The sequence below is a fragment of the Phyllobates terribilis genome, unplaced genomic scaffold (assembly GCF_046119375.1).
Source record: "Phyllobates terribilis strain yellow unplaced genomic scaffold, ASM4611937v1 Scaffold_7__3_contigs__length_470593459, whole genome shotgun sequence".
Lineage (NCBI taxonomy): Eukaryota > Metazoa > Chordata > Amphibia > Anura > Dendrobatidae > Phyllobates > Phyllobates terribilis.
In genome coordinates this window covers 56,456,925-56,471,066 of record NW_027362767.1, presented here as the reverse complement: position 1 = coordinate 56,471,066, position 14,142 = coordinate 56,456,925, and positions in this window count along the sequence as shown.

The following is a 14,142-nucleotide window of genomic DNA, read 5'->3' as shown; positions in this document are numbered from 1 at the left end:
CCAAGATCAACCGGGATAAGTGTGAGATTCTCTGGCTGGGAGGAGGAGATCCTGATTTTGATCTCCCGGACACCCTTCCGTGACCCAAAATCTCTGCAAAAAGTTCTTGGCACCGAATTTGGCCAGGGTGATTACCCCAAACAAAATAGGGACAGCAGGCTGGAGATTGCCACTCAGAAGGTGAACCAATTGAAGGGTTGGTCTTTGATCCTAAGGGAAAGGATAAACCTGATCAAAACTTACCTGCTCCCTTTGCTGATCTATCTGGGCAGTGTGTGCATTTTGCAGGACTCTAACGAGGAAGCTCCTTGACAAAAGGGTTCTGTTGACCCATTTTCAGAGGCCTCTGGCACTCAGGGATTGCCCAAGTCAGGATCTTGGGGTGGGTCAGCATCTTTTGAATTCTATCAGGATCCCCTCGAAGTTTGGGGACTTGGCTTGGCGCTGCTTCCATGGGAAACTGTGTGTGAGGGACAATCTGAAGTGTAGGAGCTCTGAGGACAGGAACTGTCCTCGGGAGCATTGTGGTACCATGCTGGAAAGCATGGACCACTTCCTGCTTCGTTGTCCCTTTAACACAGAGGTGTACAACAGGGTGGGCGCCTCCATTGGCTGGCCCCGGCTGGCCGGTCTCTCTTATGTGGAATGGGTCTATGGAGCATTCGGAGACCTGGGTGGTCGTGACAGCTGCACCTTATTTCTAGTTAGCACAGTGGTTAGGAATCACACGTGGAACACACAGTGCTTAGTATCGACGCAACCGAACATTCTCCCAGTGGACGATGTGTTTAGGACCATACTCGGAGACCTGGTGAATGTGAGCTCTCTGGAGTATGAAAGACTGGGTACACAAAGGGCCTCTCTCCTCTGGAGGGGCTTTTCTTTTAGTGTGCCCTAGTCTGGTCATCTCCTTTCCTGGTGGTGGGCTGCTGCTGACACCATAGATTTTTGTTTTGTTTTGATCAGTAGACAGTGATGTAGGGCTGCAGGCACCGAACTTGGGCTTTATCAGTTGTGGTTATTGTATTGTTTGTTTCTGTATATATTGTATATAAGGATATGGAATTGGGTGTAGGTGTTAGGTTGGTTGGTGGGTGGGAAAAGGGGGGAGGTGGGTTCATCTTGTGGAACTTTGGGACACTGATTATTTGGGTGAAAAACTGGCACTGCCTGATCTGGCCTATGGATGTTGTACATGGCCTGAGGCATTAGACGCAGGACCAACTCTCAAGTCAGTGTAGGGGTTGGGAATGGTGGGCTTGAGTGTGGGGGGCTTAGTTTAGTCTTGTACATATTTGTATAGCTAGTGTTTATTTTATATTAAAATTAAAAAAAAAAATGTATATATTAGTTTGTATATATTTAGCCGGCTATTGTTTATTTAATTTATTGTATTATTATTTTCTTTGGTAACTGGACCAGAAGTCTGTAGTGTAAGTGTGGCGCCCAGCTGCGCTTGGTACCACAGATCCTAGAAGGGTGTATTGATGGAATCCTCCACAAGAGGCCCCCATAAACATTCACTCATCTTCACCTTCCACCTCAGAACAGCAGAGGGAGCCCGTTAGGGATATAAATAGGGAAGGTGGAGCTAGGCAGTTAGTTAGTCTGGAGTGCACAAAGAGTGAAAAGCTGTGTGTGCGGAGAAGCACGTGGGTTGCTGTGTAGGCAAGCTAGGCCTCCAGCGGTCCTGAAGCCTAGTTCAGACGCAGTTGTAGCTCAGTTAGAGCTCAAGGTGTGCCGGCGTCATAAGATCGGTGAAGGGCAGCAAGCTGGCGTTAGTGTGAGTAGCCTAGTGAGGGCCCGAGCGTGGCCAAAGACGAGTGGAAAGTGAGTAGCAGTGGGGGCAGAGGTGCTTACCCAGCTCACCCCGAAACATATACCGGACACCGGGTCTGAGCTTACCGGGATCTCTACGACCCAGTAAGGCATAACCGGAATCCCTGGAGAACTACAGGTCCCAGGTTCACCAGAGAGCTGATACGTAACAGAGCCAGGAGACACATAGGCCTCGTAAGCTGGGAGCGTGCACTCCAAGAGAAGGCCCTACCACAACGTCAGCCGATGCAGGACAGAGATAAAGTTAGGCCTAGCTTCAGGCAGGTCAGAAACTTACTACGCAGAGGCCAGAAACAGGAGGCCCTACACCCGCTCATTGGGGAGGATCCTGATATGCACCCTTCATCCTACAGTGCTCCGGGATGTGCCTGAACCACCACCAGTAAAAGGTACTGAAGTGACTACCGCGTCCGTCCCCTTTCTTGCTCTGACCCGGCTGGGTCTCGCCTATCCTGCATCCCGTACGCTGCCCTGAGGCCTAGCTCCACCTGTGGGGAGGTATACCATCGAGCTGCCTTATCACCGGCCTCAGTGGACTGCCACAGCGCTGGTGATTCTCACCAGAAACCACAGGTGGTGTCACGAACTTTCATAGAGTTAACAAATAATCCCCCTTTCAAAAGCTGACCCCAGGGTGCGGGCCCGGGTGCCGACCACCGCGACATCCCCAAGGCCAGGCAAAGGCCCGGGTACCGAGTTGTCCCCATCCCCCTGGGCTAGTCACCCTTCCTGGCATCACGAACAGGATCGCGTGCCCGCTGCAACGACGGAGTATTATACCCGTTGCCACCGGATACTGTGCGCCTTTAATTAAAATCTGTGTACGTTAAACTGTGGTGAAGATTGCCACCATTGTTGGGCCTCCGAGCGGGAAGAAGGGCGTAACCACGGGAAACTAAGGGGCGTACCTGCAAAAGCGCGTGAAGCCCCGGACACGCCCCACACCTTGACGTCAAACCAGGAAGCGCCAGGTCCTGGAAGGAGCGTCGCCGAACGCTCTGACGTAGGACGCAAGCGACACAAGGTCCTGAAGACGACCGTCACCTGCGGAGCTGCGGCCTACCGTAAGAAAAGAAGGTAGGCCACGGTTCGCTAGGGGGGCGCCAGAATGTCCGAGGAACAGCACGACGCCAGAATACCGGTTAACGGCCCTGATGTTCAACCCGCGCCCGACGCCGGGCAGGCCGACGCGGCCGCTTCACCAGCAGCGCCTGTAACTCCTGTCATCCCCATAACTCTACCGTACATTCCTGGAGCAAAGTGGCTCCCCCAGTACAACGGCAAACCAGATACCCTGTCTGGATTCAAACAGAAGATATGTGGTATCTTGGACATGTACTCTATGACAGGCAGGCAGAGGGCCGCTGTTGTATTAGGACAACTGACTGGTGCTGCGGAACGGGAAGTGGAAACATGGCCGGCCGCAGACCAGGAGACAGTGTCCGCAATCTTTAAAAAGATACAGACTGTTTTTGAGGATCATACTGAGGCGGACCTCCAGATGAGGTTCTACAACTGTTCCCAACAGCCGGAGGACAATGTTCCGGACTATGCCTGGCGTCTACAAGGGGCCCTGCGGGCTCTGAAACAGGTTAGTCCGACCAGCATCGAAAATGAAAACAAAATGCTGAAGGAACAGTTTGTCCGGGGACTGAGGTCTCCAGAGGAGAGCAGGACTATGCGTTGGTGGTCCTTAGATCATCCAGGTGCCACCTTTGACAATCTTAAGGACATGGCTATAAAAGGAATTTTGCCCCTGGAAACAAACGTCATCCAATGTTACCAGGGTGGGGCTACCCCAGTGCCTGTTACACCCACCTTTTCCCCAGTGGCTTCTGAAGCCAAGGTTCCAGCAACGTCCCCTAGAGAGCTGGACAGTCTGCGCTCTGAAGTGCGCCAGTTGAGCAAAACCCTGACCACTGTGCTGAGTGCCTTGCAGCTGCGGACGGAGCCCGAGGAAGGAGGAAAAATCCTGTTAGCCGATAGCCCTGAGGATGTCCCCTGGATGCGAAGGACGAGGAGAACAACACCACCCTCTACGAGGATCAGTGACCAGCGCCGTCCACAGAAGGACCCTGCCTGCTACCGCTGCCGCAAGACCGGACACACCGCCCAGAATTGTCCTTTAAACGAGAAAAACCCTGGGGCCGAGGGCCGACACCCAGGAGTAAACTCCCCAGGTCCATCAGACTGGTACAACAGGTTCATCGGAGGAAGACCTTTCCTGTCCATTGTGCTGGACGGCATCCTGACGCACGCTCTGCTGGACACAGGATCTCAGGTAACCATAATGCCTGACGTCCTCTACAAGAGGTTCTGGTCCATGGACGACCTACGTCCGCTAGCTTCAAATCTTTCTGTTTATGCCTCAAATGGACTCCCCCTTAACCTAATCGGGGTTAAAAATGTGACAGTAAAAGTGGGGAGAGTGGAGCTGAAGGACCAGGGACTAATTTTAGTAGAGACTAATCCTGATGATACCAATCCGTATATGGTACTAGGCACTAACATTGTTGGTAACTGTTTGGGAGGAGTTGTGTTCTTGCTCCAGCAGATAGCTGACACTGCCAGACCAGGACAGAGGAGGGCGCTGCAGAAGGAGTTCCGAGTCCTGATGTACCAACAGCAAGTAAGGTTAACAGATGGTGAAATCGGTAATGTGCGGGTGATGGACCCCATACCCATTGTGATCCCCCCAATGAGTGAAATGCTTATCTGGTGTAGTGCTGCTATAGGTCTTAGAGGACAGAGCTACCAGGCGGTAGTACAACCCCTTTGCTCTGAGCACAGACCCACGTTCTTAACCGCCAGAGGAGTGGTAGATGTACGCAATGGGAGGGTGCCCGTCCGTCTTCTCAACTGTTGGGAAGATGAGGTCAGATTTCCACGTTATGCCACTCTTGCCAAATTACATGCTCTAAATAACAGCTGCATTTACAAGGCGAAGTCATTAACCTCACCAGACGAAGTGGAGGATGATGACCCTGCAACCCAGGTGGAGGATTGGTGTCAACAGCTCCATGTTGGGACAGACACCACTCCTGCCCATCAGAAACAGGGTGTACACCGGGTGGTTCAAGAATATGCGCAGGTGTTTAGTAAACATCCACTTGACTTCGGGAGGATTAAGGGGGTTCAACACCATATCCCCACAGGTGACCATCCACCCATCAAAGAACGTTACAGGCCTATACCACGAGCACACTACCAGAAGGCTAAGGAAATGTTGCACGACATGAGAAAGGCGGGGGTAGTAAGGGATAGTTGTAGTCCCTGGGCAGCTCCCCTAGTGCTAGTTAGGAAGAAGGACGGGAGCATGAGAATGTGTGTAGATTACCGACAAGTAAATCGCATTACACATAAAGATGCATACCCTTTACCACGCATAGAGGAGTCCCTAGCTGCCTTAAAATCTTCAAATTACTTTTCCACCCTTGACCTCACTAGTGGGTACTGGCAAGTAGCTGTGGCTGAGGAGGATAGGGAGAAGACGGCCTTCACTACCCCGATGGGACTCTGCGAGTTGAACAGTATGCCATTTGGACTCTGCAATGCCCCTGGAACGTTCCAGAGATTGATGGAGTGCTGCCTGGGACACCGCAACTTCGAGACTGTGTTACTATACCTGGATGACGTGATAGTGTACTCCAAAACGTATGAGGACCACTTGAAGCACCTGGCGGAGGAATTTGAGTCACTGTCCCGGTACGGGATGAAGTTGAAGCCCTCAAAGTGCCACCTGCTCAAGAGAAAGGTACAGTACCTGGGGAACATTGTCAGTCCGGAAGGGGTAGCACCAGACCCGGAGAAGGTCACTGCCATCCAGAAGTGGCCGGAGCCGAAGAACCTCAAAGAGGCGCGTCAGTTCTTGGGACTAGTAGGATACTACCGGAGGTTTGTAAAATACTACACCAAGAAAGCAGCTCCTCTGCAAGACCTCCTGGTAGGGCAGTCCCCCAAAGGCAGAAACCCCCCCATTCCACTGGGGTAAGGAGCAAGACGAGTCGTTTCAGGAGATGAAGGAGATCCTGACAGGCGATGAGATCCTAGCCTACCCTGACTACAGCCAACCGTTCCTGCTGTATACAGATGCCAGCAACGAAGGACTGGGAGCTGTCTTAAGTCAGAAGCAGAATGGCCAAGAGAAAGTGATCGCATACGCAAGCAGGAGGCTCCGCCCGACCGAGAGGAACCCAGAGAACTATAGCAGCTTTAAGTTGGAGTTCCTGGCCTTGGTCTGGGCCATCACTGAAAGGTTCAAGCACTACCTAGCCTCCAGTAAGTTCACTGCCTTCACTGATAACAACCCCTTGACTCATCTTGAAACAGCTAAGCTAGGAGCACTGGAACAACGATGGATGGCTCGGCTGTCAAATTATCAATTCACAATTAAATACCTGGCGGGCTGCAAGAACGCCAACGCCGATGCCCTGTCCAGGATGCCTCACCAGTCAGACACAGAAGAAGAAGTGGATGACCTGGAAGAGATTGAGCTACCTGCCTTTCACCAGAATGGGATGATCCACGAGCAACGGGCCTCCAGGAGGCAGCGTGGAAAGACGTTAAACCCCCTGCCTCACCACAGCTGGAAAGAGACCCAGGATACTGACCCGGTTGTAAGCGCATTAAGGAGCTGATAACCCAAGAAGGTTCCTCCCTGGAAAAAGAAGCGTCTCTGCAAGCAAAGCAGCTGTGGAACGAGAGAAGCCGGCTGTTTATCTACCGTGAGAAGCTGTGCCGGAGGTACGTCAATCCAAAAACCCATGAGATGGTATGGCAGATAGTGGTCCCCAAGACAGACATCCAAATGGTGTTGGAGGCCTACCACGATCAGGCGGGGCACTTCGGCTGGAAAAAGCTAGAGACCCTGCTGAAGTGTCGATTCTACTGGGTAGGAATGCGCAGCTCCATTGAGCGGTGGTGCTGGGACTGTGGACCCTGTGGCCTTAGAAGAAAAGACTACAGCAGAAAGAAGGCACCCCTGCAACCCATCAAGACGACTCGACCCCTGGAGATCGTGGCCCTGGACCATGTCAAGCTGTCCCCCAGCAGGTCAGGGTACTGTTATGCTCTGACCATGGTGGATCACTACTCACGTATCCTGGTGGTCGCCCCCGTCAAAGACCTGACGGCAGAGACAGCAGCAAAGACGTTCCAAGCATATTTCTGTAGACTCCATGGTTATCCTGAGCAGGTGCTGATGGACCAAGGCCTGGCCTTTGAGGCTGAGTTGTTCAAGGAGTTCTGCCATCTATACGGGTGTAAAAAGATAAGAACTACACCGTACCACCCACAAACCAATGGCCTCTGTGAGAAGATGAATAACATCATCATCGACCTGCTAAAGACCGTACCACTTGAGTAGAGAAATCAGTGGCCAGACCTACTACCTGACCTAGTAGATCTGTACAATCACATACCAGTAAGTTCCACCAACTGTACTCTGGCATATCTCATGCGGGCAAGGCCAGGAAAGCTGCCCATGGACTTGGAGCTTGGTGTTGTAGAACCAGAAGCGGATGTGACCACTGAGGACTGGGACACGGCCAGACAGGAGCAGTACAGAACAGTACAAGCCTGTGTTGAAGATAGTCTCACTTGGGTGAGGGACAAGCAGGAAGCTCAATACAACAGAGGTGCCCAAGCAGAACCCTTCACACCTGGTGAAGTACTATTAAAAAGGAAAGAAGAGACCACTGTGTTGAATTCAAGATTTGGTAATAAGAAGACCAGCATAATTAGTAGAGACGGATGAAGGACGACTGCAACAGTATCCAGGGATCACCTAAAGTTGTGTCCAGATCTGCTAAAACCCCAAGAGGAAGTGCCTCTCGTTATCCCGGAGGAGCCTAAAGAAGCAGTAATACACACTGACTTTGGAGATTTCCCGGCAGATTGGCCTCAACTAGGAGGAGCAGTAATCACCCCTTTAATCACTGTAGCGTTGGCGTCCCTGTCTCCTGCTAGGCAGGGACGCCGTTCCCCTCACCTCTCCGCTCCGTGCCCGGCGTCTTCCTCCCGCTCTGCTGGCGGCGCGCGCTACCCCTCTCTTAAAGGGGCCGCGCGCGTCGTCCTAAGGAGTCCCCGGCCAATGGCCGGAGGACCTCACCATATATAAGGCACCTCCTCCAAAATGGAGGTGCCCGAGCAATGTTGTTGCAAAGCCTTTCAACTCTGCTTCAGCCCTCAGGTCCCGTTACCAGTTACCTGCCAGTCACCTGCCAGATTCCTGCTTGATACCTGCCTGATACCTGCCTGATATCTGCTTACCTGCTTGCTATCCTGTGGTCCGACAGTCTGCCTACCAGCACCTGACAGTCTGTCTATGGATCAGTCCGCCTGCGGACCAGGAAGTACCTGCCAGATACCTGCCTGATACCTGCCTGCCTGTCCAGAGACTCTTACCCGCTCACCTGGGAGCGCTCACCTGCTACCTGCCTGCTAGCCTACCTGGAGGCTCTGCCGTCACTTGCCGCGACCACCTGCCTATCCAGAGACTCTTGCCCGCTCACCTGGGAGCGCTCACCTGCTACCTGCCTGCTGGCCTACCTGGAGGTTCTGCCGTCACTTGCCGTGACCACCTGCCTGTCCAGAGACTCTTGCCCGCTCACCTGGGAGCGCTCACCTGCTACCTGCCTGCTAGCCTATCTGGAGGCCCTGCCGTCACTTGCCGTGACCACCTGCCTGTCCAGAGACTCTTGCCCGCTCACCTGGGAGCGCTCACCTGCTACCTGCCTGCTAGCCTATCTAGAGACTCTTCCCTGCTGTCACTTGCCGTGACCACCTGCCCTTCTAGAGACTCTTACCCTGCTGTTACTTGCCGTGACCATCCGCCTGTCTAGAGACTGTCCCCGTCACTTGCCGTGACTTCCTGCCCCTTTTACCTAGAGCCTGTCCCCGTCACTTGCTGTGACTTCCTGCCCCTTCTACCCAGAGACTGTCCCTGTCACTTGCCGTGACTACCTGCCCGCCTTCCCTGGGAGCCACCCGCTTCCTTACAAGGACTGCCCCTTTGTATAGTTGCTCAGAGGTTCCACCTCCCAGACCCGTTACAGTTTGCTCAGGCCATGGAACCCGGTGGCACCCAAGCGCCCTCGCTCTCGGACCTATGTCATGAACTTTCCCGTCAGAGGTCCCAACAGGAGTCCATCCTGAGTCACCTGCGTAGTGTTAACTCCCACCTGGACACACTGACTACCTCTTCGGGACCTGCTTCCAGTCGCACAACTCCTACCCCGGCAGCGCCGCTGCCCATCAATTCCATGGCAACTCTTCCCAGTCCTCGCCTCACCGCCCCGCCTCGTTTTGGCGGAGATCCCGGACAGGCACGGGGCTTCATTAACCTGTGCACTCTGCACTTCGAACTGTTGGCACACCAGTTTTCCACCGACCGAGCCAAAGTAGCATTCATCATGTCCCATCTCAAGGGAGAGGCGCTGGCTTGGTTAAATCCTCTATGGGAGAGAGGAGACCCCCTGGTGTACAACCTGCCATCCTTTCTCACGACTTTCCGGAAGGTCTTCGACGAACCAGGACGGAGGACCTCATCCGCCTCATCTCTGCTACGCCTCCGCCAAGGAAATCTCACCGTGGGTCAATATGCCATACGGTTCCGTACCCTTGCTTCGGAGCTTGCCTGTGATCGCGACGTTCTGGTGTCCATCTTCTGGGAGAGTCTGACCGGCCGTATTAAAGATGAACTCGTCGGTCGGGACATTCTTACCACTCTCGACGACTTAATTACACTTGCCACCCGGATTGACATCCGGTTCCAGGAGCGCACCAGAGAGGCCACCCGTGAGAGGAGGTTTCCACGCCTTGCCCCTACCTTCCAGAGTCCCGTCACTTCCTCCGTTACTCCCCCGGAGCACTCACCTGAGCTTATGCAGGTCGACCAGACCAAGATGGTCAAGACCCGTCAAGAATTACGCCGTGCCGAGGGGAGCTGCTTCTGCTGTGGCAGTAAGGAGCACCGGATCCGTTCCTGCCCGGAGAGGTCGGGAAACGCCTGTGTCTAGGGTCGCTCAGAGAGGTCGCCCTAGACAGAAATAAACCCTCTCCATCTCTAATGCTGTCAGTCTCTATCATCTGCGGGGAGAACCGTTATTTTGAACTGGCTCAATTTGACTCTGGAGCTGCCGGAAATCTCATTTCTCAGTCCCTGGTAGAGAAATACCGCATTCCCACCAAACCTCTGGCTGTACCCTTATCTGTCGCCGCCGTGGATGGAGGCCTCTTACCTCATCCCATCCAACTCATCACAGAATCCATAACTTTGCAGGTGGGAATGCTGCACTCTGAGAGCATCTTCTTTCATCTCTCACGCCCTCTTGCTAGGCCTACCTTGGCTCCAGAAACACGCACCCATGCTTGATTGGCAGACCGGAGAAGTTCTTCGCTGGGGTCAGTACTGCCATAAGACTTGTTTAGTTCCCGTTCATCCTGCTCGTCCTTCTCCTACCCCAGCCAATCTACCCGGCCTACCAGTTCCCTATTGGTCTTTTGCGGACGTTTTTAATAAAAGAGAGGCAGAGACATTACCTCCTCATAGACCATACGACTGCCCAATTGACCTGATGCCCGGCACTACTCCTCCCTGTAGGCGTATTTATCCTTTGTCCGCTGCTGAGACCCAGTCCATGTCTGAATATATTGAGGAGAATCTGGCCCGGGGATTTATCCGGAAATCTACCTCCCCGGCGGGAGCAGGCTTCTTCTTCGTCAAAAAGAAGGACGGCTCACTCCGTCCCTGTATAGACTATAGAGGCCTTAACCAGATCACAGTGAAGAATAAATACCCCCTTCCGCTCATTCCTGAATTATTTGACCGTCTGAGTGGGGCTAGAATCTTCACCAAGTTGGACCTCCGTGGGGCGTATAATCTGGTCCGTATCCGTCAGGGGGATGAATGGAAGACGGCATTCAACACCCGGGACGGCCACTATGAATACCTTGTAATGCCCTTCGGTCTCTGTAATGCTCCCGCCGTCTTTCAAGAGTTGGTCAACGACATCTTCCGTGACCTTCTCTACTCCTGCGTGGTGGTGTACCTGGACGACATCTTGGTTTTCTCTCTGGATCTTCTCACTCACCGGAGGGACGTTCGTCAGGTCCTGCTCAGGCTCAGGCAGAACCACCTCTACGCTAAATATGAGAAGTGCCTCTTTGAGCAGACCTCGCTTCCGTTTCTGGGCTACATAATCTCTCAGACCGGCCTACAAATGGACCCTGAGAAACTGTCTGCCATCCAGAAGTGGCCCCGACCAGAGGGGTTGAAGGCTATTCAGCGGTTCCTGGGCTTCGCCACCTACTACCGCCTCTTCATTCCGCACTTCTCTTCCCGGACTGCCCCTATCTCGGCGCTCACCCGTAAGGGCGCTAATCCCAGAGAATGGCCGCCCAAAGCAGAGGAGGCCTTCCTTTCCTTAAAACGAGCTTTTTCCTCCGCCCCTGTGCTGCATCGTCTGGACGGCAACAAACAATTCTTTCTAGAAGTCGACGCTTCCTCCTCCGGAGCCGGAGCAGTACTTACCCAAAAGTCGTCTTCTGGAAGAATGGTAACCTGCGGCTTCTTCTCCAAACTCTTCTCCTCTTCTGAGCGCAATTATTCTATAGGAGACCGAGAATTGTTGGCCATTAAGCTGGCACTGGAGGAGTGGCGTTACCTGCTCGAGGGGGCTCTTCACCCGGTAATAATTTACACGGACCACAAGAACCTGGCTTACCTCCAAAGTGCCCAGAGACTTATCCCGCGCCAAGCCCGGTGGTCCTTATTCTTCGCCCGCTTTAATTTCATTCTTCATTTTCGCCCGGCTGACAAAAACATCAAAGCTGATGCCTTATCCCGATCCTTTTTGGTCTCTGATCTTGAGGAGGAGCCTAAACACATCATCGACCCCGCCAAAGTAATGCAGGTGGCCCCCGTGAATCTAAATCGTCTTCCACCCGGTAAGACGTTCGTATCTGTTCCTGATCGTGATAAGGTTCTACACTGGGGACACTCGTCCAAGCTAGCTGGCCACGCTGGTCAGAAAAAGACCCTCCAGCTTATTTCCCGGCATTACTGGTGGCCTACCCTGCACAAGGACGTAATAGACTTTGTTTCAGCCTGTGTGTCCTGCGCCCGCAACAAGGTTCCGAGACATCTGCCAGCCGGCCGTCTCCTTACTCTTCCTGTACCTGCTGCCCCGTGGCAGCATATAGCCATGGACTTTATTACGGACCTCCCTGTCTCTGCCGGTTGTACGGTCATATGGGTGGTCGCTGACCGCTTTTCCAAAATGGCTCACTTTATTCCCCTGCCGGGTCTCCCGTCTGCATCAGAGTTAGCTAAAGACTTTATTCATCATGTCTTCCGTCTTCATGGTCTTCCTCTCCACATCGTATCCGACCAAGGGGTTCAGTTCTCCTCTCCTTTTTGGCGAGCCATGTGTAAACTGCTGGGGGTCACCTTGGACTTTTCTTCTGCTTATCACCCACAGTCCAATGGCCAAGTAGAACGGATCAACCAGATTTTAACCAGTTACCTCCGGCACTTTGTTAATGCTCACCATTCCGACTGGGTGGATCTTTTACCGTGGGCCGAATTTTATTACAACAATCACGAGAGTGAATCTTCCTCCAAATCCCCATTTTTTGTAGTCTTCGGTCAGCATCCTCGGATCCCGTTTCCCGTCTCCGCCTCGGTGGACAATCCGGCTGCGGAATCTCTCGTTAACGAATCCTCCTCCATTTGGGAGAGTACCAGATCCGCACTTCTTCAGTCATCCGAGCGGATGAAAAAACAGGCTGACAAAAGACGTCTGGATCCACCACAATTCCGTCCTGGTGATAAGGTCTGGCTCTCGTCCAAATATGTCCGGCTCAAGATTCCTTCCTACAAGTTAGGGCCTCGGTTCATCGGTCCACTGGAAGTTATCAAACAGATCAATCCAGTGGCCTATAAATTGAAACTCCCGGCCAATTTGCGGATTCCTAACTCCTTCCATGTATCTCTACTCAAACCCGTGGTACTTAACTCTTTTTCCAAGTCTACAGGTACGCCTCCTGCTCCGGTTTCCGGTGAAAACGAGTTTGAGGTAGAGAACATTCTGGCCACCAAAAGGGTAAGAGGAAAGACCTTTTTTCTAGTGGATTGGAAGGGGTTTGGTCCTGAGGAGAGAACATGGGAGCCCCGGGAGAACATCCATGCCCCTCTCATCCTTGATAAATTTCTCTCCGGCCTAAAGAAGGGGGGCCTAAAGGGGGGGTACTGTAGCGTCGGCGTCCCTGCCTCCTGCTAGGCAGGGACGCCGTTCCCCTCACCTCTCCGCTCCGTGCCCGGCGTCTTCCTCCCGCTCTGCTGGCGGCGCGCGCTGCTTCCCGGCCTCTGTGCTTAGGGCGCGCGCTCCCCCTCTCTTAAAGGGGCCGCGCGCGCCGTCCTAAGGAGTCCCTGGCCAATGGCCGGAGGACCTCACCATATATAAGGCACCTCCTCCAAAATGTTGTTGCAAAGCCTTTCAACTCTGCTTCAGCCCTCAGGTCCCGTTACCAGTTACCTGCCAGTCACCTGCCAGATTCCTGCTTGATACCTGCCTGATACCTGCCTGATATCTGCTTACCTGCTTGCTATCCTGTGGTCCGACAGTCTGCCTACCAGCACCTGCCAGTCTGTCTATGGATCAGTCCGCCTGCGGACCAGGAAGTACCTGCCAGATACCTGCCTGATACCTGCCTGCCTGTCCAGAAACTCTTACCCGCTCACCTGGGAGCGCTCACCTGCTACCTGCCTGCTAGCCTACCTGGAGGCTCTGCCGTCACTTACCATGACCACTTGCCCGTCTAGAGACTCTTTCCCTGCTGTCACTTGCCGTGACCACCTGCCCGTCTAGAGACTCTTACCCTGCTGTCACTTGCCGTGACCATCCGCCTGTCTAGAGACTGTCCCCGTCACTTGCCGTGACTTCCTGCCCCTTCTACCTAGAGACTGTCCCCGTCACTTGCCGTGACTTCCTGCTCCTTCTACCCAGAGACTGTCCCTGTCACTTGCCGTGACTACCTGCCCGCCTTCCCTGGGAGCCACCCGCTTCCTTACAAGGACTGTCCCTTTGTATAGTTGCTCAGAGGTTGCACCTCCCAGACCCGTTACAATCACCTTCTACCCACAGTAAGAAGAGCCTGTAAGTAGAGATGAGCGTTGTTCTACTCGAACTGTTCGCCAATCTCAAATTCGAGCTGTTTTGGGCGGTGTTCGAGCCGTTCGGCGAACACGAACGATTTGAGAAAAATTCGGCTGTTCGAGGTTATGTTCGATAACTGTTCGTG